The following is a 27,624-nucleotide window of genomic DNA, read 5'->3' on the forward strand; positions in this document are numbered from 1 at the left end:
GGAGTAGACAGGCTGTGGATGAATTCACAATTCTGGAAATATTCAAATACTGCTATTGAAAAACTCCTTCTGATGATATAGAACTATTAAGAACATAAAAACCTTAGCACATACACAAGAAATAACACGCATTACTCATGTGACCATAAAAAAACGTTGATTATATTGGTTACGATTTACACATTTAAACCGCCGCATTTAGAGTCTATGAGTGACCGATTCGATGTAGAGCTATCGTTTGCAAACCCTAGAAAAAACGCTTCTCTGTTATTAAAAAGTACAATAAGACAAATACGATGACACGAGGCTAGGTGTAACGGTGTGGAATCATCTCCGTAGAACAGCTGTTGTAATGTGTAATTAAGAGCAAAGGGCAGGGGGTCCCAAACCTGTAGCTCACGGTATAAATGGCACTGTGTACACAAGTGATCGGCATAATATGGATTTGCACTTTGTTTTAAACATTATTACAAACGTATGTATTTATGTAATACGTTCATTAACTACGAAAAGTGATTTATGCAATGAGCCTCGGATTATAGTTCTTTACATTGCCCTTACTCATTGACTTGCACAGCTCTTCTCCCTTCACCTCCCTCTCTTTCTTCCTTTCGCTCTCTCGCTCTCTCTCTCGCGCTCTTCCTCTCTCTCTCCCCCTCTCTCTCTGCCTCCCTCCTTCTCTCGGCCATTCTTCCTCTCTCTCTCTCTCTCTCTCTCTCTCTCTCTCTCTCTCTCTCGCTCTCTCTCTCTCTCTTCATCCCTCCCCCTTCTTTCTCTTTCCTCTTTCCTCTTTCCAAACTTGATTGTAATCTCTTCCCTTCTCTCTCCGATCTACATTTAGCTCCACTCATCATTTGAACATGTTTTTCCTAATTTTAAACGCTCTCTATGTCCCCTTTTCTTTTATTTCTTTTACCCATACTTAGCACTCGTCCTCAGCCTACTTAACTCGCTATTCAGTATACAAGTAGATCATCAAACATGTACAGATTGATTAATGAGAAACATTTTTACCAAATCATGCCGCATTCACACTTGCCACACCTGTACTCTCTGTAGCCTTCGAATAGCCTGTGGCGGCGATCACTATTTCATTTCCCCAGTGAAAGAATTTAGTATGGATTATAGCGCGTTGTGATTGTTAATAAACCCTAAACTATCATTGATTATTAAATGAAAGCTAGAAACGTTAACAGAAAATTGTTGCAATTCATCACACAATACATTTATATTCACGACTGACCAATGATTTATTATCTAGCTTGATATTTATGATATCTATCATAATATGAAAATAAATGCGAACTGTTTTTACAGTTATGAATCTTAAGGTTTCATTTGTTACGGGTAAATGGGTAAAGATCAAAGCATTCCCGGTTTCGACACCTTTTCGCTTGTCTCTTCAAGATTTAATTTCAAAGTGTGACTCATGGCAGACACTGTCAGTAAATCCCCCCCCCCTCAAAAAAAAAGAAGAAAAAAGATAGAGGGCAGAAGCCGAGAAATGTTTGACTGCAATGTTTTTCTCTACAAAATAGTATCAGCATTAGTTTCCTGATGATTTGGGAAAGTACAGTGTAAAGCATGACTGAATATTGTCTTCAGACATTTTCTGGCTGTCCAGTTAGCATCGTTTAAATCTTTAACAACAAACATACTTTCTGAAAAGTATGAAGAACTAGCAACAGGACTGATCATCCACAAAACTACGCACATGACGTAGCAAATATATGCTTGCCTTTGAACCACCATTAAAATCTGATAAATGGCCTGAATGTTTCAAGCCTTTCAAATAAATGACTGACGGACGGAAGCTTGACAAGTAGCGTCCGGAGATGTCGAGAACACGTGCCACAAATGTAATCGTACGATCAATACACAATTAACAAATTCGTAGCCATATGGAATTCATCGTTACTGTGTGTTTGTACGTATATGTATATGTATGTAAATATATATATGCATGTAAATATGTATATGTGTTTATGTATATATATATGTATATACATGTATACATCTATCTATCTATATATCTATATCTCTATACACACACATATGTGCATGCGTATGTATATATAAACATGTATATATAAAATATACATATATACATGTATACTTACTTAGAACCATACGTATACATGCATACACACACATATTTCCCATATTTAATTTTACTCGTATTTTGGAGGCGTGTGTATTTTGACAAGTAAGTATTGATGTTTAGAAATTTAAGTAAATTATGGAGGTGATACAATGAATCATGAATAATGTAAGAAAGCATGGATAATAATAATCAGTGGGAAAACATAATAGGTAATGATGACTGAGGAATGGAACTCTTTCCTGAGAGGCAGAAGCTCAGGGTTTTGACGAGTGGGTTGTTCTGCAGGTTTCATTTCCAACCATTCAAAAGCGGTCCATACATGCATAAGTAACGTAGGCTTAAGAGGATATAAAGTAGCCTCCATAGCTCAGTGGCTAGAGCGCTGGTCTAGTAAACCAGAGGCCAGGAGTTCGATTCTCCTTGGAGGCAAAGAAAGATACTATTTTTCCTTGTTATTGGCAAGACACTAGCCAATCACATGGTTCCAGTTGTACTCAGAGAATACAATGAAAAGAATTTTGTTTGTATTATTGTTATAAAAACATACATAATTATGAAGTATGTACTTTTATGCATACATCTATTCTAAAATGTGGCATTATCGTTGACTTCCATAACCGTGGTGGTCTGATGAATGCCAACAAGCTGTCAGAGCAAGAAAAGCTGTGCTAAAGGGAGGGGAGTGCTAAAGCAGGCTAGACGGACAATGTAGACATAATATGTCTGCTCGATTAACTCCGGGACCCCCCTTAGCATGGGTACGGGACAAGGGACAAGCTACGTAAAATCGCAAGTACAAATCAGTGTCACCACCTGCTCTGAAGATAGACGGCATAATTCTCACAGACAAAAAAAAAAAAAAAAAAAAAAAAAAAAAAAAAAATGAAGATGAGCTAGCTAAATTCATGGCAGAGATCTCCTCTCGAGCATCTTACTTTGCCGACGATTCTTCCTCCTGTGTGCTGAACAGAAACGACGCCTAATGTTCTTCAGTAGGACTGCAGCAGAACTTCCATACAGCTTGCCATCTTTGCGCAGGGGGATGAACTCTGCTTGTATCTCTGCCGTAAGAAGGGAAGTGACGATATTCCATACCAAATGATATCTCACTTATCGGAGAGCTCTAAAAGTTCCTATTGGGCCTATTCAATAAGAACACAATAAGGGCACAGTACCATTCACATGGAAAGAAGCTATAATCATTCCTATTCCTAAACCTGGTAAGGATGCTTCCATACCAGGAAATTATAGACCGATTGCACCAGCTGCATCTGCCAACTGATGGAGAAAATAGTAAACTTCATTTTGACATGCTTACTATAAAAGGCAAACGTGCTGACCCCATATCAATATGGGTTTAGAAAATTGAGATCAACCACAGATGCCCTTATGAGGATGGAGACTGCTATACAGAATTCCTTCGCTCTGCTACGTCATACGTTAGCATTTTTCTTTGACCTCAAAAAGGCTTACTATACTACTTGGAAGCATGGCATACTGATGAAGCTGTATGACATTGGTTTAAGAGGAGCATTACCTACCTTCGTACAAAGCTTTCTTGCTAATAGTAAGTTTAGAGTGCTGGTGGGAAACAGTTTCTCTAACTTGGGAGATCACCTGGGAGGGGTTCCACAAGGGAGTGTTCTGTGACCCTGTTTGCCATTGCTGGTTGTTCTATGTGCTGTCTCGAGTAGTCTGTATGTGGATGATTTCACACTTTGCTGCTCAGAGGAAGCTTACAGGATGTGTAAGGACACCCTTGCCTCTATTTAGGAGCAAACCCATTGCGTTTTGTTCAAGAGGTGAAGTACTTGGGTGTGTTTTGACTCAAGGCGTACATGAGTGTATCACATCAAACAGTTAAAAGCAAAGGCTACAAAAGAGTTTAGTATATTGCGGGTTTTTTCTCACCTATCTTGTGCAGATTGCACAACGCTTCTGCGGCTTTACCGAGTGCTTATTCATAGCAAACTTGATCATGGATGTGAGGCTTATTCATCTGCAACTCCGACTGTTCTCCGGATGTTGGATTCGGTTCATAATGAAGTTCTCAGAATCTGCACAGGGGCTTTCAGGTCTTTACCCGTGGAGTGCCTTTGTGTGAAGAGTGGACCACCTCTTTCATTTCACTGTGACTACACGAACCTGATTAACTACACAAACTACAAAGGATTCAGGGATATCCTGCATCCGGATCGGGTTTCAACCCTATTGAGGACAGAGGATCTTTTGGTGGGAGGATGAAGAATCTTGTGGGAAATCTCAAGTTGAATCTCCAAGGTGATAGCTGTAGGAACTCCCCAGTTCCCCCTTGGACCAAGGGCCGGATGCAATTTACGAGCATACAGATGGTTCAAAATCTGAAAATGGTGTGGGCTCTGCAGCAGTGAGCAGGAGAAAGATTGCAGTTAGCAGCGTTTCTTCGGCAGCCTCGATCTTCACTGCAGAGTTACAGGTCATCCTTGCAGCAGTCAGAATGACTAGAGATCTTTGGAACCATTCTATTGTAATATGATGTGACTCTCGTGGTGCTTTGGAAGCAATCATGAGCTTAAACTCATCACATCTAGTTTTCACTGATGTCAGCACGTAAGAAGATAACTATGTTGGGTGCCAGTGCATGTTGATACCCATGGGAATGAGTGGACACTAAGAATAGAGCTGAATTAATATAAGAAATACTATTCGTGTTAATCGGTAGTTGCTCTAGGTGGCACAGTGTAGGTTGCCATTGACCAGAACAAGGAAAGTACTGTGTCCATAGAATTATGTTGATAATTTATAGTCTATATTACTTTACTATATTATTGTATAACTTTTATCTAACTAAGATGAAGCAGATGATACTTTATTTAACTGTTATGAGATTTGATTAAAATGCTGTATGAGATAAACAGCTGTTAATACATATGTAATGTTTATTTTACAATTCAAAAAGCAAGCCTCCATAGCTCAGTGGCTAGAGCGCTGGTCTTGTAAACCAGAGGCCAGGAGTTCGATCCTCCTTGGAGGCAGAAAGTGATTATTTTCCTTTGTGCTATCAAGAAACCGTAACATGAAAACAAGAGGCAGACATAGGCTAATGCTGCAGTAAAATTTAAAATGCTACAAAATCCGTGTTTTGAGATCATCGATAGTAAAGGTGCTCATTACTTTATTGTTATTTACATCTGCATCTTATAGTTTTGCAAAACTGTAGATTGACTTGAGTACTCCTGCGCCATTAGATTCCCTTAAAATCTGTTGTACATAGCCAAATAATTGTCCTAGACAAAGTGCATCTTTGTGTGGGCATAATGCATTCTCCTCTGTAATCATTTGCGGCAAATGTTTTCAGATAATTAGGCTGAATTTGTGTTTTTCTTTACCATGAAGGTAAATCACATTGCCTCTACTGTTTAGGATGTATATGCATATATATATATATATATATATATATATATATATATGCAATGTATGTATGTACATATATGTAAATATTTGTATACATATATGTATATGTGTATAAATGTATACATATGTATATATACAGTATATGTGTGTGTGGTTTTGACTGTGATTATACTGTCCATGGAAAGTCAATACATGTTGCTGTTGGGCTTTGACGAATCCAAAGCCTCTCATTTGTTTGTATTGAATTGACAGCAATTGTGAACTACGATACGATATTACTCAGTGTGCAAATCTCCAAAAGTTCTTTTCCTGCTGATTCATAGAGACCCCATTCTTCGTTTGAGGACTATGCATATTTCTAGTTATCTATCTATTTAACTATATGTGTGTGTTTGTGTGTGTGAGAGAAAGAGAGAATATACATAGCACACCTTTCACTAACTTTTATGCAAATGAACACACTTCTCGTGGCAACATCATTTAGACAGGACATTAAGTAAAAAGGCAATTTTAACGGATCCCCTTTGTAAAAGTTAGTAAAGAATTCTACCATTCATAACCCTAGTTCATTTAAACACTGTGCCAGGGGAAACAGCTTTATGGATACTTGGCTTTCATCAACCAAGTCCATGGTGCCCGAGTCGGAAACACACCAGCAGTCAAGGGAGATCCTAATAAAACATCTTCCTTTTTTATATATTTGTACAGGTGGCTCCAAGACAAACGGTTATGGGAGCGGGTATGTAGTTGACAAAATACTAGTTGAGATTCAGACTATCAAATTATACACTGATATTGCCAGTAACAAAGCTATAGATTTTGCAGGATTGATGATCCATAATAGAATGATTGATTGATTGATTATTTAAAATTATCAGCTTAGGTCATCAGCGGCGAACACCTTGTTAGACTGAAAAAATATTAAAATATATGAAACGTTAAAACTCTATCAGTAAATGTCATAAATAACAATAAATATTATATTAAAAATCGAAGCATAAATATTATGCTCTAAATGTCTAAAAACTATTGCTTAAACATTATGCATAACTAAATTTTATTGAAAATATTAGTTTCCCTAAGGAAACTAGTAAGACCTTCTATGTTACAGTCCTCCCCCAATACATTTTTCAGTGTATATGGGGGAGACAAGTACCTTCCCCTTTGGTCTGAGAATATTGCACATCTTTCCATTACATGTGCGACCGTTAATGGCTCTTGGCATTCCTCATAGCGTGCTTCACTTTTAGCCATCATCGGCCCATGAGTCAGTCTTGTGTGCCCGATTCTCAGCCTTGTTATTACAACTTTTACTTGTCGGTTGGGGTGGATGCTGGTCACCCAACTGCCAAGGTCATCTCTAATCTCTCGCAGTTTATTTCTAGAGGTATGCCTCCATTGTTCCCTCCATTTATCACGAAGACAACTCCTGATGCTGGGTTTCAAGTCAGTGTATGGGAGAGGAAAACGTGCATCACAGGGCTGAGTTGCAGCTGCCTTGGCCTTCTGATCAGCTCGCTCGTTCCCACTGATACCAACATGTGCTAGCACCCAACACAGAGTTATCTTTTTATGTTCTGACATCACTGCAAGCCAATCTTGTACCTCCCTCACCACTGGATGTGACGAGTTTAAGCTCTTGATTGGTTGCAGGGCACTACGAGAGTCACAATATATTACAACAGAATGGTTTGTAAGATCTCTAGTCATCTTGACTGCTACAAGGATGGCATGTAACTCTGCAGTGAAAATCGAGGCTGATTGAGAAAGACTGCCAGATACAGTCTTCCTTCTGTGTTCACTGCTGCAAAGCCCACACCATTTTCAGATTTCGAACCATCTGTATATATTGCATATTATCCATGGTACTTAGAAGTGTGTTGAAGAAATATCTCTCTGACTTCTGCTTCGGATCTCTCCCCTTTCCCTATTCCGACCAAATCGAGCTCGACTTGATTAGTCAAGGGGGGACTTGGGAAGTTCCAACAGCCAGAACCTTTGTGAGATTTAAATCAAGTTCTTTCACCAGATTCCTCATTCTCCTACCATAGGATCGGCTATCCTCAAGGGGGTTGAAAACCAATCTGGATGTAGGAGATCCCGGAATCCTTTGTAGTCCCGTGTAGTAAATCAGGTTCATGTAGTCCCGGTGTAATGAAAGAGGTGGTTCTCCAGTCTCAGCATACAGGGACTCCACAGGTGCCGACCTGAAAGCCCCTATTCAGATTCTCAGAGCTTCATTATTAACCGAGTCCAACATCCGGAGAACAGTGGGAGTTGCAGATGAATAAGCCTCACATCCATAGTCAAGTTTACTACAAATAAGCGCTTGGTAAAGCCGCAGAAGCGTTGTGCGATCTGCACCCCAAGATAGGTGTAAAAGAACCCGCAAAATACTAAGAGCTTTTGTAGCTTTCACCTTTAACTGTTTAATGTGAGGCACCAATGTAAGCCTTGAGTCAAACATTAGACCTAAGTACTTTACCTCTTGGACAAAATGCAGTGGGTTTGCTCCTAAATAGAGGGAAGGATGGAACTTTCCCCGTTTGTGGAAATGCATAGCCATGGTCTTGCTTGGAGAAAATTTGAACTCATGGTATGTTGCCCATTGCACAACCTGATTTATTGAAGTCTGCATGTGTCCTTGCACATCCTGTAAGCTTCCTCCGGAGCAGTAAAGTGTAAAGTCATCCACATACAGACTACATGAGACAGCACTTGGAACGACCTTTACGATGTCATTTATAGCAATGGCAAACAGGGTCACACTTAAGACATTCCCTTGTGGGACCCCTTCTACCTAGTCTTCCAGGTTAGAGAAGCTGTTTCCCACCCTCACTCTAAACTTCCTGTCAGCAAGAAAGCTTTGTATGAAGGTAGGCAATGCTCCTCTTAATCCAATGTCATACAGCTTCATGAGTATGCCATGCTTCCAAGTAGTATCATAAGCCTTTTCAAGGTCAAAGAAGACTGCTAACATATGACGTCGCTGTGTGAAGGAATTCTGTATAGCAGTTTCCATCCTTACAAGTGCATCTGTGATCGATCTCAGTTTTCTAAATCCATATTTATATGGGGTCAGCACGTTTTCCTTTTCTAGCAGCCATGCCAACCTGAAGTTTACCATTTTCTCCATCAACTTGCAGATGCAGCTGGTAAGAGAAATTGGTCTATAATTCCCTGGTATAGAAGCATCCTTGCCAGGTTTAGGGACAGGAATGATTATAGCTTCTTTCCATGTGGATGGCACTGTGCCCTCCCTATAGATCCTATTACATAGATCCAACAGGAACGTTTGGGAACTCCGGTAAGTGAGATATCATTTGGTATGGAATATCATTTCCAGGGGCAGTCTTACGCCAGAGCTGCAAAGCAGAGTCCATCTCCTTGCGCAAAAATGACAAGTTGTATGGAAGTTCTGCTGCAGTGCTACTGAAGAACGACACTGTGTGTCGTTTCTGTTCAGCCCGAAGAGTGGAGAATCGGGCAGTGTAAGACGCTCCAGAGGAGATCTCTGCCATGGATTTTGCCAGCTCATTTGCAACATCTGTTTTGTCTGTCAGGATTATACCATCTATTTTCAGAGCAGGTGGTGATATGGATGTGCTCTTTCCAGCGACCTTGCGCACCTTGTCCCATATCCATGCTAAGGGGTCCCATAGTTAATTAAGGGGACATATTGTCTCCACAACGTCCGCCTAGCCTCCTTTAGCACTTACCTGGCCTTGGCTTGGGTCTTTTTGTACTGGATCAAGGTTACATCGCTTGGGCGTCGTTTCAACTGCCTTAATGCAGCTTTTCTTGCCCTGACAGCTTGTTGGCATTCATCAGGCCATGGTACCGGAGGTCGACGGTACTGCCCACTACTTCTGGGAATTGATGCTTCTGCTGCAAGGTGAATTCGTGATGTGAAGTGATTAACAGCATCTTGAACACACTGGAAATCATTCACAGATCCTTGCAATACTGCAGTTGATCTAAAAATATTCCAGTCTGCATGTTCAAGTCGCTATCTCTGCTCTCCATTGGCTGGAATATCATTCACCTCTCCAAAAGTATTGGATAGTGGTCACTTCTAGGTAAGTCGTCCATGACCTGCCAAGTGAAATTTAACTGTGAATCAGGTGAACCAATTGACAGGTCAGTATTGGAGAATGTCCCAGTTTGAATTTGGAAATGTGTGGGTACGTCACTGTTCAGTAAAACTGCATCTACTCTTGAGAACAAGGACTCCAAGGCCCTTCCTCGAGGGTTGCACAAAGTGTCTCCCCAGAGGTGATGCCGACCACTGAAGTCTCCCAAGAGTAGAAATGGATGAGGCAACTGCCCAAGTAAATCTTCCAAATCATCTATGTTGAGATTATGTGGAGGGAGGTAGATGGATGCAACAGTGTAAGGTCGTGTCAAGCCTATTCTCACAGCCTTCACCTGCAGGTGGATGGCCTGGAAGGGAATCTCCTGACGTACCATCACTGCTACTCCTCCATGAGGTCCATTATCAAAGATCCCATAATGGGCTTAAACTTAGAATCCTCTCAGGGAAATTGGATGATTTTCCCTGATCATAATCTCTCGTAGGGATACACAAACTGGATTACATGAAGCTATCAGATGTTGCAGTTCTTCCTATTTTGCATGAATTCCCTGACATTTCCATTGGATTAAGGTATCCAGTTCTTCAGGTTGACAAACTACTTCATAAGGTGTTTGGCAGCACCTGTGGTTAGGGCCCGCCCCACACCTTTAGGCTGTTTCTTTCCAGCATCTTGGGAGTACCTTTTGATGGGTTGTTTAACTGTGGAACTAGTTTCCACAGGCTTCCTGTGGACAGGCTCAGAATTTCTTTGCTTGGGCAAAGGATGGAAGGAAGCATTCATCATCTTACGGCAGAGCTGCAAAGCAGAGTCCATCTCCTTGCGCAAAAATGACAAGTTGTATGGAAGTTCTGCTGCAGTGCTACTGAAGAACGACACTGTGTGTCGTTTCTGTTCAGCCTTCGGTTCAGGAGCATTCTGTCTAGCAGCGGAGGCCCCTGTGGATGTGGTAGCCTCAGGAGCCCTGCCTGGTGGCTCCAAAGACCCGACTCTATGAAGAGTCTTTTGAACAGGCTCAGGATTCCTCTGCCTGTGCAAAGGGCATACCTGATACTTCAGGGGGATTCTGCCTAGCAGCAGAGGCCCATGTGGATGTGGTGGCAGCTGAAGCTGTCACTGTTGAGGCCTTTGGAGCCTTAACTGATGGCTCCAAAGATCTTACTTTGGGAGGAGTCTCCTCAATAGACCCTTCACTCCTACTCCGTTTCTGGTGCAACAACTCAACAGAGGCACTTTCAGCATTTGCGGACTGAGGTTTAAAAGTAGTGGCAGTATGTGTGGTGTTAGAGGTACTGGAGGGTAAGGGATGGCGGGAAGGAGGATTGCTAGAACTGTGGCAAAGGACTTACCCGGCTGTGCAAACAGCACACGAGCACGTCGCTTTGCTTCTGCAAAACTAACTTTCTCCTTGCTCCTTATTACCAATACTTCTTTTTCAAACTTGTACCTTTTACATTGCTTAGAAGAAGCTTCATGATCTTTGCAGTGGTAACAGCATATGGACCTGGACAGTTATTATCTCCTTGATGACCTGTTGTACCACATTTCGCACATACCCTTGGTTGTCCATTTTCCTTAAAACGGCAAGTGTTGGCTCCATGACCATATTCCTGGCAGTGGAAGCACCGCAGAGGGTTGGGCACATATGGCTTTACCTTGAGGTGGTACCATGCCAATTTAACCGATTCAGGTAGGACTAACGATTCAAAAGTAAGAAGAAGAGTTGGTATCGGTCGACTGTTCCAAACCATCAACTTTCTTCTTAAAACGTTTTACTGCCACTACATTAAAATTCATTAGTTCTTCTAACAGTTTCTCCTCAGAATACCTCATCAAGTCTCGGGAAAAGACAATTCCCTTACACTGATTGATTGTTTTGTGAGGAGAACATGAGACTTGAGCCCCAGGAATGTCGCATATTGCACGTAGACGGTCACTCTTGTCTGGTGACGAAACCTCAACTATCAGGCTACCATCTCGCTGTGGGTGATGCGAGGATCACGTTTACATACCTCAACTATCTTCCGATGTGCTTAAAAAATATCAAGATCCATGATAGATACACCATCAATGGTCTTCACTACTAGAAATCTACTATATGATACACTTTCATATTTACCAGGTAAGATTTCCTTAATGGATTGAGGAGGACTTTTCTCCTTCTTACCAGGTTTGGGAGCTCGGGAACCCTTATGATCTCCATTCTTGCCCTTTGGAATCTGGTAAGGTTCCAGAGTGACAATATGTGATGTTCCAGAGGGATTGGCCGGGGGATTGCGAAGGTCGTCAGGGAGAGAGCAAGTTCTTTGTAAATTTGCAGAAATCATACAAATTATAAATCTTCATTTCCTCACCCCACAACACACCATGGAGTCTAACGAGGGGAAGCTATAATCGGGACTCAAATTTTCCCAACAGCCACAGTTAGGAAATATACGCAATCACTATTACAGTGCTGATAGTAGTCGCAGGACCTGTGCTCTACCGACTGGACAGTGACTGCTTGACCTTAGCCATATTTGACCAGCCAACTGACTTGACCGGGCCTTGATCAAGCCACCCGTCTAACCAGAATAGAGGACCAAAAAGGTGTGTTGCTAGCTGCAGGGTGCAGCGTGCACCATCGCTCAACCTCCAGGACTCCTGTCTCCTGATAATACGGGACGCCACGCAAGGCAAAGACACGTGGAAGAGTTCTCCCTGGCCCAAGATTGAATGAACCATCTGTGCACCATCCCCTCTCATAGGTCTTGGTGCACCAGGAAGCCATTTTGTCTCATCCCTCACTGGTGACCCCTCCAGTATGGGTAGCCCTCTGGTCTGGCTCACCAGCTCATTGGGACCTCAAGCCCCCCCACCGCGGCAAGGCGGCTTCCGTTAAGGGGGCATAATAGAATGGTTAATTTTTCTGATTCCAAACATCCATAAATGGTTCACCTATACATGGGTCACACTTGTTGAATAAACTGTACAGGTAAGCCTCCATAGCTCAGTGGCTAGAGCGCTGGTCTAGTAAACCAGAGGTCAGGAGTTCGATCCTCCTTGGAGGCAGTGTGATAATGGTTCTTTATATTTAAACCATGGCAACTCATCTGGAGTTCACATACATCTTGCAATCGCTGTTTAAAGGTAACGAATATGATATATTTATCAAGACATGTATGTATTTTAAATAATAGAGGAAGCAATTTAACATGGGTCAATTTAACATGCCAATATGACAGATTTTAATCATCAGGCTTACCAACTTCAATCTGAAATCGAGGACATATATTACATAATACACATGTGGACCACGAAGTATGAGATACCAGAAATTGCGTTTAACCATACCCAAAAATGTGATATCGAGATGTGGAGTGAATCGAGAACACAAATATGTCAGATATTGCTGAAGCATATAGCAATAAAGTTCAAAGATAGTAGGCCATGAGTAATTTGGGAATGCATACAGTGGGTTCTGGTCTCAAAAAAGTCGAAATTGACTAATGTAATTGGATGTATACATGGCGATGAGAACCTTTTTTCTTGATTACAAAATTTTAAAACCATGTTGGATTTTCATTGCTTGATGACATATCCACCTACAGAGTTTCAGTAAATACATTAAAAAATATGTAATCCTCATTCAGAGTTTTTCCTGTTCACATTACTGCTTACTCTTATAACAGACAGCCTAGTGGGAATTAATTGGATATATATTCCTAAACTGATATATATTATATATATATACTCTTTATAAAATGTTACACTGTCACTCAGTTAATCCCAGTTTTTCTTAACGTCCCGAGCTTATTGCTGCTGTAAAAGACGCCCAAAGAGTAGTAAGCTATAACAGCATGATAGAGTAATTGGCTCATTCTTTTTAAAAGAAATAAGATAAACCCATAAGTGCTACATAACCATTTCACTTACTATATGTCTCCTTATTCTGACTTTGTGAAAGGAAGTCTCCATAGCTCAGTGGCTAGAGTGCTGGTCTAGTAAACCAGGAGAGGCCAGGAGTTCGATTCTCCTTGGAGTGATCACTGTCCTTTATGTTACGGAGAAAGCTTAACAGGAAGAACAGAGACATAATAAGCTAATGACACATAGTCCATGCTTAATCAGCAGTCAGTTCGCGTTTCAGCAAGTGGTAGAACAAAAAGTGTTGCTCTCCTTGAAACCTTTTGCTGATTGTGAGTCTGAGGTTGGTATCAGAAAAGATAACCAGTCTATCATGAGTCGTCATCCTTAAAAAATCTATAGCATTGTCACAGGCAATATCAGTGTATAATTTGTCAGTCAACACTCGTTTGTCTTGGAGCCACCTGTACATATATATGAAAAGGAAGATGTTTAATAAAGACACCCTCAACTGCTGGTATGTTTCCAACTCGGGCAACATGGATTTGGTTAATGAAAGTTTCCCCTGGCACAGTTTAAATGAACTAAGGGTAAGTATGGTCGAATTCTTTACTAACCTTTACAAGGTAAAAATAATCATTTTATTTAATGCACTGTCTAAATGATGTTGCCCCGAGAAGTGGGTTAATTTGCATAAAACTTACTAAAAAGTTGGGCTAAGTTTATTCTCATACACACATATATACACCCTTGTAAGCCCTCAAACGAAGAATGGGTCTCTCTGAATCAGCAGGAAAAGAACTCTTGGAAATTTGTACACTAACATCTGAACTTTCATTTACACAAGGCACAGATTGGTGCAGATACCTTTTTGTCGCTTAGAGATACTTGGGGGGGGGGGGGGGGGTCACACCAACACAAAATTATTTTCAATTATAAACAAAATACAGAAAAAAGAAACATCTCTCAGTTAAATACATACAAGTGAGAGGCTTTGGATTCTTCAGTGCACACTAGCAACATGTATTAGATTTAACATGGACCATATAATCACAGTCAAAACTCTTGTCAAATAAGTTTCGAATTCTATCCCGGACACCCAAATAATGTAGCCTGTGTTGCTTGGAATAGGAGGGTTTCGAAACATCATTCATGTTACACAGCTTTTGTCCATGATTGTACCTTATATTTGCCGTAGTTTATTTAACAAACCGTTATCAACATTGATTTTTATAAGTCTAAACAGTGGAGGCAATGTTCTTCACCTTCAAAATATGATAAAAAACACATTCAGCTTAATTATGTAATAATTGCCGAAAATGATTACAGAGCAGATTGCATTATGCCCACACAAGGATGCACTTTTGGACAATTATTTGACTTTGTACTACAAATTGTAAGGGAATCTAATGCCGCAGGAGTACTCAAGTCAATTTGCAGTTTTACAAAACTATAAGATGCAGATGTAAATGGCAATCAAGTAATGGGCACCTTTACTATTGATTATCTCAAAACACGTATGTTGTAGCTTTTTATTTATTTATTTATTTTTTACAGCAGCATTAGCCTATGTCTGCCTCTTGTTTTTTTGTGTTACAGTTTCACGATAACATAAAGGAAAATAATCACATTCTGCCTCCAAGGAGGATCGAACTCCTGGCCTCTGGTTTACAAGACCAGCGCTCTAGCCACTGAGCTATGGAGGCTTATATTTGAGAAGTAAAAAGCATTGCATATGTATTCACAGGTGTTCATCGTCATACAAATCTCATCACAGTTAGATAAAGTATCATCTGCTTCATCTTAGTTAGATTAAAGTAATACACTAGTAATTCTTTAAGTGTGGTCGTGATCGAATTCTTGTATATAGACTATAAATTGTATCAACATAATTTTATGGACACAGTACTTGCCTTGTTCTGGTCACTGCGAATCCACACTGTGCCACCTAGAGCATGAATAATATTTCTTGTATATGCTCACGGACGGCTGTGAGAAAGGTTGTCACTGCCGACAACTAGTTTACCACAATGCTTTTGGCAGCAGACTTTGTTTAGAGGAACTACTTTCTGTACTCCATCCACCGGAAGATGTACAATTAGGTATGATAGTTAATGTCTCCATCATCAACAGTGACGTGAAGAATGGACGAAGACTGATGGAGTGTCCACTTCGCAAGTGTCCACACCAGGAAGGCCTTTAAGATGGTGTTCCAGAATCTCTACTTACTATAGTGTGACCTGCCTCTATACCGGGAGAAAGTTGTGCTCGAAAAATAAAAAAATACATTTATGTTGCTAGCTCTGCAACAGAAAGTGCGACTGGAAAACGAAAATTATTTGCGTCTTCTACTCTGATCACTATTAACACATGCTACTAAAGGCTGTAATGAGTACTCTACGTTTGGTGCTAAAGTTTCTCAGTAACATTATTAATTCCTTTCTTGTAGTTTTCCGTCTGTATTTCGCATCTGGATAAAACTCGCGGAAGGGCAGCATGACCATAAACGCTTGCATTATACAAACTGCTTATTACTCAACGATAAGAAGCCTCCATAGCTCAGTGGCTAGAGCGCTGGTCTTGTAAACCAGAGGCCAGGAGTTCGATCCTCCTTGGAGGCAGAAAGTGATATTTCTTTTCTTCATATTAATGAAAAACTTGCCGCGTAAGTAGGAGACACACACACAACTGACTAATGGTATACACGAGGTGCAGTTCATGTTTTTTTCAGCACATCTCAGTGATTTAGCACAGGTTGCCAGCACCAAATACAAGGTAGATATTGCACCCCATTAACCTTTGGTGGTAAGATTATAAAGTTATAATTTAAGAGCTGGTAAACATGGCCTTACTTAAATAAGATAAATATCACAATATTTACCTGCAGCGAAATGTTAGTTACAAATATGTGAAAACCGGTAGTACTGCATGGCATGTGATGAAATCCTGTTTTATCAGAAGTACTGTCTCTTTGACTGTAATGAAGCTTCCATTGCTCAGTAACAATTCCTGGTCTAGTAAATCAAATCGGAGGCCAGAAGGCAATAAGTGATCTGGTTTGTATCGCATTTTTTGATCAACTTTAACTGGGCCATATGATCAGAATTATCTAAGCTCCATGTGCAGTAAGTCAGCAGTGGTGTTATCTGTTTTACATAAAACACGCCTAGAAGCGGGCTGGAGTTTTAATATACCTGGGCGCGCAGATTTCTGATAAATTAGGCGAATTCTGATTGGCTGTCAGCGGTTGAAAATAAACCAAAGATATTATTTATCATTATACATCATGCATGTCAAGTTGTAGATTGACAAGATCAACAAAACAGGAACACAATATAGCACTAGAAACAAGTGCTGAGTAAACATGGACAATACCTCATATATACCAATAGCTTTCTGCCGCTAAGGAGGATCGAAACTGGTTTACTAGACCAGCGCTCTAGCTACTGAGCTATGGAGGTTTCCTTCATTTTAGAAGTAACATCACACAAGTTATAGCTAGTGTTCAGAATGCACTTATAGGTTTCACAACTCTGGTTATAGAAATTCGCTACAGGTCAATACTGTAACATCTGTTTCATCTTATTTTATTCAAATTAATACCAAACAATTTAACTGATTATAGTTGTGCATTTGATCTCTATACTAACTTCATATCCATAATATCTATAACCTTTTAGGTGCAATAGTTATCTTGGTATGCCACTGAGACCAAGTACTTTATTAAGCATACACTGCACGGTATGTATGTATTTACATATGATACTTATGAACCTCTTCTCTTCATGCCCAGCTTTCTCAATAAATCAAAGGACAATAATCACCTTCTACGATCATGCTCCTGCCTTCTGGTGTACTAGAATAACAGTCTCGCCACTGAATACTGAAGGCTTCTCTACTTTGGCGAAGCAGTGAAAAAAACAAATAAAATTAAAATAAAATAATACCAGTTGCATGAAGGACGTTTTCGACGGGGATGAAGAGCCTCATCAGACCTTCCTTTCACATGAGATGTTTACATTATGCAAGTTGAGGTTGGTGTTCCAGTCCTAACAATTTCACTTACTATATGTCTGCTAATTCTTATTTTAAGAAAGGAAGCCTCCATAGCTCAGTGGCTAGAGCGCTTGTCTAGTAAACCAGAGGCCAGGAGTTCGATTCTCCTTGGAGGCAGAAAGTGATCATTGTCCTTTATGTTATAGAAAAAAACCTTAACACGAAGAATAGAAAAGCAGAAGAAATAAGCTAATGGTATACAGTCCATGTTTAATCAGTACACTGATTGCAAGCACCAGAACAAAAGTATTGTTCTCTTTGAAGCCTTTTGCTGGTTTAGGTTATAATATCAGTGTGCAATCTTCGTCATGCATAACCACGATGCATATAAAAAAATCACAATATTCACTTGCTGCAAATTTTGAATTAACACATGAAAAGCGCTACATGAACTTTTTAATGAAGTTTTAGTTTAAAATATGTACTATTACCCTCATAATGCAGTGAAGCCTCCATAGCTCAGGGGCTAGAGCGCTGGTCTAGTAAACCAGAGGCCAGGAGTTCGATTCTCCTTGGAGGCAGAAACTGATCACTGTCCTTAACGTTACTGAGGAAATTTTACATGAAGAGAAGAGGGAAACACGCATCATTAATTAATGACATACTCGATGTGCAGTCCACATATACGGAAGTGCTTGGTTCCAATGGAATATCAAAAAGACAAGTACTACACCTAAACCTTTTGCTGATTATGGTTAATGTAATAATATGCAGGAGCTGACATCCACATAGTAAATAAAATAATTTGCTCTAAGTTTGACTGAAGTGAGATAAAACATCTGTGGTAAAATTTGTATTAACAGAGGCGTGAAACCCATAAATGTTGTATGGTCTTTATATGAACCCTTGCTTTAATAAGTGCATCGTCTCCTATGCATCTACTGCAGAAGCCTGCATAGTTCGTTGGATAGATCAGAGGTCGGCAGTTTGATCTTCCTAGGGAGCAGAGATAAAATGGTATACATGAGTACAGTCCATGGTAACTGTTACCCACTCACCGATCAGAATTTACCCAACTTATCAGAAATGTTTGTGCCAATTGCATATATCTAAGTTACAGGCCTCTCCCATGCAAGGTCTATATAACAACAGATCTCCCCATTGTTGTCCTACACTTCATGTGACCGGAACTTAGGTTCTACGGTATAACAGAAAATGGCAATACAGACCAGGTAGATTACTTCTGATTATAACATGAGGTTCTGAGAAAATAATATGAGCAAGTATAGGGAGGGGGTGCAACTAGGTATATGCATAATACAAAGAGTAAGAATGATAACAATGGTAATGGTAATGATAATGATGATAATGATGGCGACGGAATCACAATTGTTATTAATATTATTATAATTATTATTATCATTACTCCAGTTTATTTTATCTTACATGATTTGCAGCCAATCAATGAACACAAAGGACTTGCGAGATGCTACCACACATAGACCCTAGCTGGGCAGTACCAAAAAGTGGAACAGGAGCAGATATTGTTACGACTAGATATCAGGTTAGACAGATGGTGTGTGCGTGCCGAACTTTCATGATTAGGCCATTTTATCTGACTGGGAGGGAAGGAAGCACAGGAGCGTCCCATTTTCATTCAGGTGTCATTTTGGATGAGGAAGTCGATGGTGGAATACTGCATCTCTTTCGGCCAACCATTTCGCTGGTAAGCGTCACCTTCGGGTAAACATCCTAGAAAAGTAGGTATTTTTTTCTTTTTAATCCACGGTGAAGTGTTTATATGGTTGTGTTACAGTAAATTCACCCTGTTAGAGAAAACCTGTAAAATGTTTTTTTATCTGAGCGAAATTATATGTGTAGTATGAAACAAGAGTAAAATATGCATTTTAGCGATTTTCCGATACATGACGACTTTGACTGGACTCGTCTCCGACGCCTATTTCTTATCTCTTTGAGGTCTACGATGTCAGTTATGATGTTCTGGGTGATTTTGGAAGCTCGAGTACCACAGATATGATGGAAGATCATTTAAAAGGAGGAAATGACCTACAAGAGTTTCCGGAATCGATTCCAGGACTCTGAGTATACCTCCAACAATACTAGTAGCGATTCGGTTCTCAGACCTCAGAAGGAAGACACGACGAGGAAAATTAGAAGGAACTTTGCCAAGCTGATAGCAACGGTGAGGTCCCGAAAATATTCCTCCTGAGAGGGGTCAGCCAAAGCCATGTCATAACCAAAAATATCATGGACGGCTGTGACAAAGGTTGTCACTGCCGACAACTAGTTTACCACAATGCTCTTGGCAGCAGACTTTGTTTAGAGGAACTACTTTCTGTACTCCACCCACCGGAAGATGCATAATTAGTCTATGACTTCATGGGTATACTAGATATGACAGCTGACACCTAATGTCTCCATCACCAGCGGTGATGTGAAGAAAGGAAGGAAGGACGAAGATTGATGAAGATGACAAAGCATCTTATCAGATTTTTCTTTCGCAAGTGTCCACATCAGGAAGGCTTCCAAGTTAGTATTCCAGAATCTTTACTCACTACAGTATGACCTAGCTTTATGCCAGGAATAAATTCTGCTTAAAGAAAAAGAAGATAAGAGAAAGAAAGAAAAAAAGATGTTGCCAGCTCTGCAACAGAAAGAGCGTCAGTATCTTGCATCTGGAGGAAACTCGTGGAAGGGCAGCATGGCCATGAACGCTTGTTGTATATGTACTGTCTCTTACTGTACGATAAGAAGCCTCCATAGCTCAGTGGCTAGAGTGCTGGTCTTGTAAACCAGAGGCCAGGAGTTCGATCCTCCTTGGAGGCAGAAAGTGATATTTTTTTTCTTCATATTAATGAAAAACTATACCGCGTAAGTAGGAGACACACACAGGACTGACTAATGGTATACACGAGGTGCAGTTCATGTTTTTTTCAGCACTTCTCAGTGATTTAGCACAGGTTACCAGCACCCAGTACAAGGTAGATATTGCACCCCATAAACCTTTGGTGATAAGATTATAAAGTTATAATTTAAGAGTTGGTATACATAGCCTTGATTAAATAAGATAAATATCACAATATTTACCTGCAGCGAAATGTGAGTTACAAATATGTGAAAACCGGTAGTACTGCATGGCATGTGATGAAATCCTATGAAATGCTCACTAACAATTCCTGGTCTAGTAAAGCAGATCGGAGGCCAGAAGGCAATAAGTGATCTAGTTTGCATTGCATTTTTTTTATAAACTTTAACTGGGCCATATGACCAGAATTTACTAAGCTCCATGTGCAGTAAGTTAGCAGTGGTGTTATCTGTTTTACATAAAACTCGCCTAGAGGCGGCCTGGAGTTTTAATATACCTGGGCGCGCAGATTTCTGATAAATTAGGCGAATTCTGATTGGCTGTCAGCGGTTGAAAATAAACCAAAGATATTATTTATCATTATACATCATGCATGTCAACTCTTGTAGATTGACAAGATCAACAAAACAGGAACACAATATAGCACTAGAAACAAGTGCTGAGTAAACATGGGCAATACCTCATATATACCAATATCTTTCTGCTGCCAAGGAAGATCGAACTCCTGGACTCTGGTTTACTAGACCAGTGCTCTAGCTACTGAGCTATGGAGGTTTCCTTCATTTTAGAAGTAACATCACACAAGTTATAGCAAGTGTTCATAATGCACTTATAGGTTTCACAACTCTGTTAATAGAAATTCGCTACAGGTCAATACTGTAACATCTGTTTCATCTTATTTTATTCAATTTAATACCAAACAATTTAATTGATTATGCTTGTGCATTTGATCTATTTACTAACTTCATATCCCATATCTAAAACCTTTTAGGTGCAATAGTTATCTTGGTATGCCACTGAGACCAAGTACTTTATTAAGCATACACTGCACGGTATGTATGTGTTTACATATGATGCCTATGAACCTCTTCTCTTCATGCCCAGCTTTCTCAATAAATCAAAGGACAATAATTACTTTCTGCCTCCAAGTACGATCATGGTCCTGCCTTCCGGTGTACTAGAACAGCAATTTTGCCACTGAATAATGAAGGCTTTTCTACATTGGTGAAGCAGAAAAAAATATATATATATATATATATTAATAAAAAAAATTAAAAACACGAATTATGGAAGGAAAGACACCGGTTGCATTAAGGGGATGAAGAGCCTCATCAGACCTTTCTTTCACATGAGATGTTTACATTACGTAAGTTGAAGTTGGTGTTCCAGTGCTAACAATTTCACTTACTATGTGTCTGCTAATTCTAATTTTAAGAAAGGAAGCCTCCATAGCTCAGTGGCTAGAGCGCTGGTCTAGTAAACCAGAGGCCAGGAGTTCGATTCTCCTTGGAGGCAGAAAGTGATCATTGTCCTTTATGTTACAGAAAAAATACTTAGGACGAAGAATAGAAAAGCAGACAAAATAAGCTAATGGCATACAGTCCATGTTTAATCAGTGCTTAGTCCGTGTTGTAACACTGATTGCAAGCACAAGAACGAAAGTATTGTTCTCTTTGAAGCCTTTAGTCTGGTTTTGGTTATAAAGTCAGTGTACAATCTTCGTCATGCATAACCATGATGAATATAAAAAATCACAATATTCACTTGCTGCAACTTTTGATTTAACACACTTATGATAAGCGCTACATGAACTTTTTAATGAAGTTTTAGTTAAATATATGTACTATTACCCTCATCATGCAGTGAAGCCTCCATAGCTCAGTGGCTAGAGCGCTGGTCTAGTAAACCAGAGGCCAGGAGTTCGATCCTCCTTGGAGGCAGGAACTGATCATTGTCCTTAACGTTACTGAGGAAATTTTACAAGAGAAGAGGGAAACACGCATCATTAATTAATGGTATACTCCAGTGCTGTCCAAACATTTTTGCCTATTGTACCCTTTATTGCCTTTTCCTACTGTTACGTACCCCCCATGGCTGATTAAACTCAATTACATTTAGGATAATGCAAATAACATATTAAATATGAAAAGATTGCATAATAGGAGTGCTGGTCAATAAAATTAAAATTATAATACTGAAATATAAAGAATGATTTAGAAATAAAATGCTTGAAAATGACTTACAACTTAACGCGCGCGCGCGTGTGTGTGTGTGTGCATCGTCTTTTCACGTACCCCTTTGATCTATGCTGCGTACCCCTGGGGGTACGCGGACCACAGTTTGGACAACACTGGTATGCTCGATGTGCAGTCCACATTTAAGGAAGTACTTGGTTCCAGTGGCATATCAAAAAGACAAGTACCACATTAAAACCTTTTGCTGATTATGGTTAATATATTAATATGCAGGAACTGACATCCACATAGCAAATAAAATAATTAACTCTTAGTTTGACTGAAGCAAGATAAAAACATCTGTGGCAAAATTTGTATTAACAGTAAGTCAGCAGTGGTATTATCTGTTTTATATAAAACAGATAACTCCTGGCCTCTGGTTTACTATACCAGCGCTCTAGCTACTGAGCTATGGAGGTTTCCTTCATTTTAGAAGTAACATCACACAAGTTATAGCAAGTGTTCATAATGCACTTATAGGTTTCACAACTCGCTACAGGTCAATACTGTAACATCTGTTTTATCTTATTTCATTCAAATTAATACCAAACAATTTAACCGATTATGGCTGTGCATTTGATCTATATACTAACTTCATTTTAGGTGCAATAGTTATCTTGGTATGCCACTGAGACCAAGTACTTTATTAAGCATACACTGCACGGTATGTATTTACATATGATACCTATGAACCTCTTCTCTTCATGCCCAGCTTTCTCAATAAATCAAAGGACAATAATCACCTTCTGACTCCAAGTACGATCATGGTCCTGCCTTCTGGTGTACTAGAATAACAGTCTCGCCACTGAATACTGATGGCTTCTCTACTTTGGCGAAGCAGTGAAAAAAAAAAAAAAAAATAATAATAATAATAATAAAACAAAAAAAATAATAAAAAATAATAATAATACCAGTTGCATGAAGGACGTTTTCGACGGGGATGAAGAGCCTCATCAGACCTTCCTTTCACATGAGATGTTTACATTATGCAAGTTGAGGTTGGTGTTCCAGTCCTAACAATTTCACTTACTATATGTCTGCTAACTCTAATTTTAAGAAAGGAAGCCTTCATAGCTCAGTGGCTAGAGCGCTGGTCTAGTAAACCAGAGGCCAGGAGTTCGATTCTCCTTGGAGGCAGAAACATTGTCCTTTATGCTACAGAAAAAAAAAAACATTAACACGAAGAATAGAAAAGCAGACACAATAAGCTAATGGCATACAGTCCATGTTTAATCAGTACACTGATTGCAAGCACCAGAACAAAAGTATTGTTCTCTTTGAAGCCTTTAGCTGGTTATGGTTATAAAATCAGTGTGCAATCTTCGTCATGTATAACCAAGATGCATATAAAAAAAATCACAATATTCACTTTCTGCAAATTTTGAATTGACACACATGAAAAGCACTACATGAACTTTTTAATGGAGTTTTAGTTTAAAATATGTACTATTACCCTCATAATGCAGTGAAGCCTCCATAGCTCAGTGGCTAGAACGCTGGTCTAAATCAGAGGCCAAGAGTTCGATCCTCCTTGGAGGCAGAAACTGATCATTGTCCTTAACGTTACTGAGGAAATTTTACATGAATAGAAGAGGGAAACTCGATGCGCAGTCCACATTTAAGGAAGTGCTTGGTTCCAGTGGCATATCAAAAAGACAAGTACTACACTAAAACCTTTTGCTGATTAGGGTTGATATATTAATATGCAGGAGCTGACATCCACATAGTAAATAAAATAATTTGTTCTTAGTTTATTTATCTTAGCGTTATTTGTTTTATATAAAACACGCCTAGAAGCGGGCTGGAGTTTTAATATACCTGGGCGCGCAGATTTCCGATAAATTAGGCGAATTCTGATTGGCTGTTTGGGGTTGAAAGTAAACCAAATATATTATTCATCATTATACATCAAGCATGTCAACTCTTGTAGATTGACAAGATCAACAAAACAGGAACACAATATAGAACTAGAAACAAGTGCTGAGTAAACATGGACAATACCTCGTTTATACCAATAGCTTTCTGTTGCTAAGGAGGATCGAACTCCTGGACTATGGTTTACTAGACCAGCGCTCTAGGTTTCCTTCATTTTAGAAGTAACATCACACAAGTTATAGCAAGTGTTCATAATGCACTTATAGGTTTCACAACCCTGTTAATAGAAATTCGTTACAGGTCAATACTATAACATCTGTTTCATCTTATTTCATTCAAATTAATACCAAATAATTTAACTGATTATGGTTGTGCATTTGATATATATACTAACTTCATATCAATAATATCTAAAACCTTTTAGGTGCAGTTGTTATCTTGGTATGCCACTGAGACCAAGTACTTTATTAAGCATATACTGCACGGTATGTATGTGTTTACATATGATGCCTATGAACCTCTTCTCTTCATGCCCAGCTTTCTGCCTCCAAGTACGATCATGCTTCTGCCTTCCGGTGTACTAGAATAGCAGACTCGCCACTGAATAATAAAGGCTTCTCTACTTTGGCGAAGCAGTAAATAAAAAATGGAAGGAAAGATGCCTGTTGCAAGAAGGACGTTTTGGATGTGGATGAAGAGCCCCGTCAGAGCTTTCTTTCACATGAGATGTTTACATTACGTAAGTTGAAGTTGGTGTCCCAGTGCACTTACTATATGTCTGCTAATTCTAATTTTAAGAAAGGAAGCCTCCATAGCTCAGTGGCTAGAGCGCTGGTCTAGTAAACCAGAGGCCAGGAGTTCGATTCTCCTTGGAGGCAGAAACTGATCATTGTCCTTAACGTTACTGAGGAAATTTTACATGAATAGAAGAGGGAAACTCGATGCGCAGTCCACATTTAAGGAAGTGCTTGGTTCCAGTGGCATATCAAAAAGACAAGTAGTACACTAAAACCTTTTGCTGATTATGGTTAATATATTAATATCCAGGAGCTGACATCCACATAGTAAATAAAATAATGTGCTCTTAGTTTGACTGAAGTCAGATAAAAACATCTGTGGCAAAATTTGTATTAACAGAGTCGGGAAACCCATAAATATTGTATAGTCTTTTTATGAACCCTTGCTTTAATAAGTGCATCGTCTCCTATGCATCTACTGCATAAGCCTGCATAGTTCGTTGGATAGATCAGAGGCCAGCAGTTTGATCTTCCTAGGGAGCAGAGATCAAATGGTATACATGAGTTACAGTCCATGTTTACTCATTACTTGCTCTAAGTGACATACTGTATCCCCCTTTATTGATCCTGTCAGTATACAAGAGCTCGTATACATGATGTAATGAATAAAAAATATTTTGTCTTAATTCTTAATAAGTTTTCAGGGGTAGCTGTTACCCACTCACCAATCAGAATTTACCTAACTTATCAGAAATGTTTGTGCCAATTGCATATGTCTAAGTTACAGGCCGCGTTCATAAAAGGTCTATATAACAACAGATCTCCACATTGCTGTCCTACACTTCATGTGACCGGAGCTTAGGTTCTACGGTATGACAGAAATTGGTAATACAGACCAGATAGATTACTTATGATTATAACATGAGCAGGTATAGGGAGGGAGTGCAACTATGTATATGCATAATACAAAGAGTAAGAATAATAACAATGGTAATGATAATGATAATAATGATGGCGATGGAATCACAATTGTTATTAATATTATTATAATTATTAGTGTTATTACTATTACTTCAGTTTATTTTATCTTACACGATTTGCAGCCAATCACTGAACACAAAGGACTTGCGAGATGCTACCACACATAGACCCTAGCTGGGCTGTACCAAATACTGGAACAGGAGCAGATATTGTTACGACTAGATATCAGGTTAGACAGATGGTGTGTGCGTGCCGAACTTTCATTCATGATTAGGCCATTTTATCTGACTGGGAGGGAAGGAAGCACAGGAGCGTCCCATTTTCATTCAGGTGTCATTTTGGATGAGGAAGTCGATGGAATACTGCATCTCTTTCGGCCAACCATTTCGCTGGTAAGCGTCACCTTGGGGTAAACATCCTAGAAAAGTAGGTACTTTTTTTTTTCTTTTTTTAGCAACATCCCATTAATGTTCGGCCGTCCTTGGTCTTAATCCACGGTGAAGTGTTTATATGGTTGGGTTACAGTAAATTCACCCTGTTAGAGAAAACCTGTAAAATGTTTTTTACCTGAGTGAAATTATATGTGTAGTATGAAACAAGAGTAAAATATGCATTTTATCGTATTTTTCGATACATGACGACTTTGACTGGACTCGTCTCCGACGCCATTTCTTATCTCTTTGAGGTCTACGATGTCAGTTATGATGTTCTGGGTGATTTTGAAAGCTCGAGTACCACAGATATGATGGAAGATCATTTAAAAGGATAAAATGACCTACAAGAGTTTCCGGAATCGATTCCAGGACTCTGAGTATACCTCCAACAATACCAGTAGCGATTCGGATCTCAGACCTCAGAAGGAAGACACGAGGAAAATTAGAAGGAACTTTGCCAAGCTGATAGCGACGATGAAAATATTCCTCCTGAGAGGGGTCAGCCAAAGCCATGTCATAACCAAAAATCTCATGGACGGATGTGAGAAAGGTTGTCACTGCTGACAGCTAGTTTACCACGATACTCTTGGCAGCAACCTTTGTTTATTGGAACAGCTTTCTGTACTCCACCCACAGGAAGATTTCTGATAAACTAGGCGAATTCTGATAGGCTGTCAGTGGTTGAAAATAAACCATATTATTTATCATTATACATTATGCATGTCAACTCTTGTAGATTGACAAGATCAACAAAACAGGAACACAATATAGCACTAGAAACAAGTGCTGAGTAAACATGGACAATACCTCATTTATACCAATAGCTTTCTGCTGCCAAGGATGATCGAACTCTTGGCCTCTGGTTTACTAGACCATCGCTCTAGCTACTGAGCTATGGAGGTTTCGTTCATTTTAGAAGTAACATCACACAAGTTATAGCAAGTGTTCATAATGCACTTATAGGTTTCACAACTCTGTTAATAGAAATTCGCTACAGGTCAATACTGTAACATCTGTTTCATCTTATTTCATTCAAACTAATA

General features: G+C 39.5%; 12 non-coding genes across 12 annotated transcripts; 11 read left to right on the forward strand and 1 right to left on the reverse strand.

Moving 5' to 3' along the window:
• Positions 1 to 2,460: 2,460 nt before the first annotated feature.
• On the forward strand, positions 2,461 to 2,533 carry Trnat-agu. Its single transcript has one exon. It is a non-coding gene; the product is annotated as a tRNA-Thr (tRNA).
• Positions 2,534 to 5,045: 2,512 nt separating this feature from the next.
• Trnat-ugu lies at positions 5,046 to 5,118 on the forward strand. The gene has a single exon. It is a non-coding gene; the product is annotated as a tRNA-Thr (tRNA).
• Positions 5,119 to 12,569: 7,451 nt separating this feature from the next.
• Positions 12,570 to 12,642, forward strand: Trnat-agu. The gene has a single exon. It is a non-coding gene; the product is annotated as a tRNA-Thr (tRNA).
• Positions 12,643 to 15,070: 2,428 nt separating this feature from the next.
• On the reverse strand, positions 15,071 to 15,143 carry Trnat-ugu. Its single transcript has one exon. It is a non-coding gene; the product is annotated as a tRNA-Thr (tRNA).
• An 842-nt stretch (positions 15,144 to 15,985) lies between these two features.
• Positions 15,986 to 16,058, forward strand: Trnat-ugu. The gene has a single exon. It is a non-coding gene; the product is annotated as a tRNA-Thr (tRNA).
• A 1,479-nt stretch (positions 16,059 to 17,537) lies between these two features.
• Positions 17,538 to 17,610, forward strand: Trnat-agu. The gene has a single exon. It is a non-coding gene; the product is annotated as a tRNA-Thr (tRNA).
• Positions 17,611 to 17,941: 331 nt separating this feature from the next.
• Positions 17,942 to 18,014, forward strand: Trnat-agu. Its single transcript has one exon. It is a non-coding gene; the product is annotated as a tRNA-Thr (tRNA).
• Positions 18,015 to 20,207: 2,193 nt separating this feature from the next.
• Trnat-ugu lies at positions 20,208 to 20,280 on the forward strand. The gene has a single exon. It is a non-coding gene; the product is annotated as a tRNA-Thr (tRNA).
• Positions 20,281 to 21,762: 1,482 nt separating this feature from the next.
• Positions 21,763 to 21,835, forward strand: Trnat-agu. Its single transcript has one exon. It is a non-coding gene; the product is annotated as a tRNA-Thr (tRNA).
• Positions 21,836 to 22,187: 352 nt separating this feature from the next.
• Trnat-agu lies at positions 22,188 to 22,260 on the forward strand. The gene has a single exon. It is a non-coding gene; the product is annotated as a tRNA-Thr (tRNA).
• A 1,358-nt stretch (positions 22,261 to 23,618) lies between these two features.
• Positions 23,619 to 23,691, forward strand: Trnat-agu. The gene has a single exon. It is a non-coding gene; the product is annotated as a tRNA-Thr (tRNA).
• A 1,543-nt stretch (positions 23,692 to 25,234) lies between these two features.
• Positions 25,235 to 25,307, forward strand: Trnat-agu. The gene has a single exon. It is a non-coding gene; the product is annotated as a tRNA-Thr (tRNA).
• Positions 25,308 to 27,624: the final 2,317 nt, after the last annotated feature.

This window comes from Penaeus chinensis, chromosome 10 (genome assembly GCF_019202785.1).
Source record: "Penaeus chinensis breed Huanghai No. 1 chromosome 10, ASM1920278v2, whole genome shotgun sequence".
Taxonomy (NCBI): Eukaryota; Metazoa; Arthropoda; class Malacostraca; order Decapoda; family Penaeidae; genus Penaeus; species Penaeus chinensis.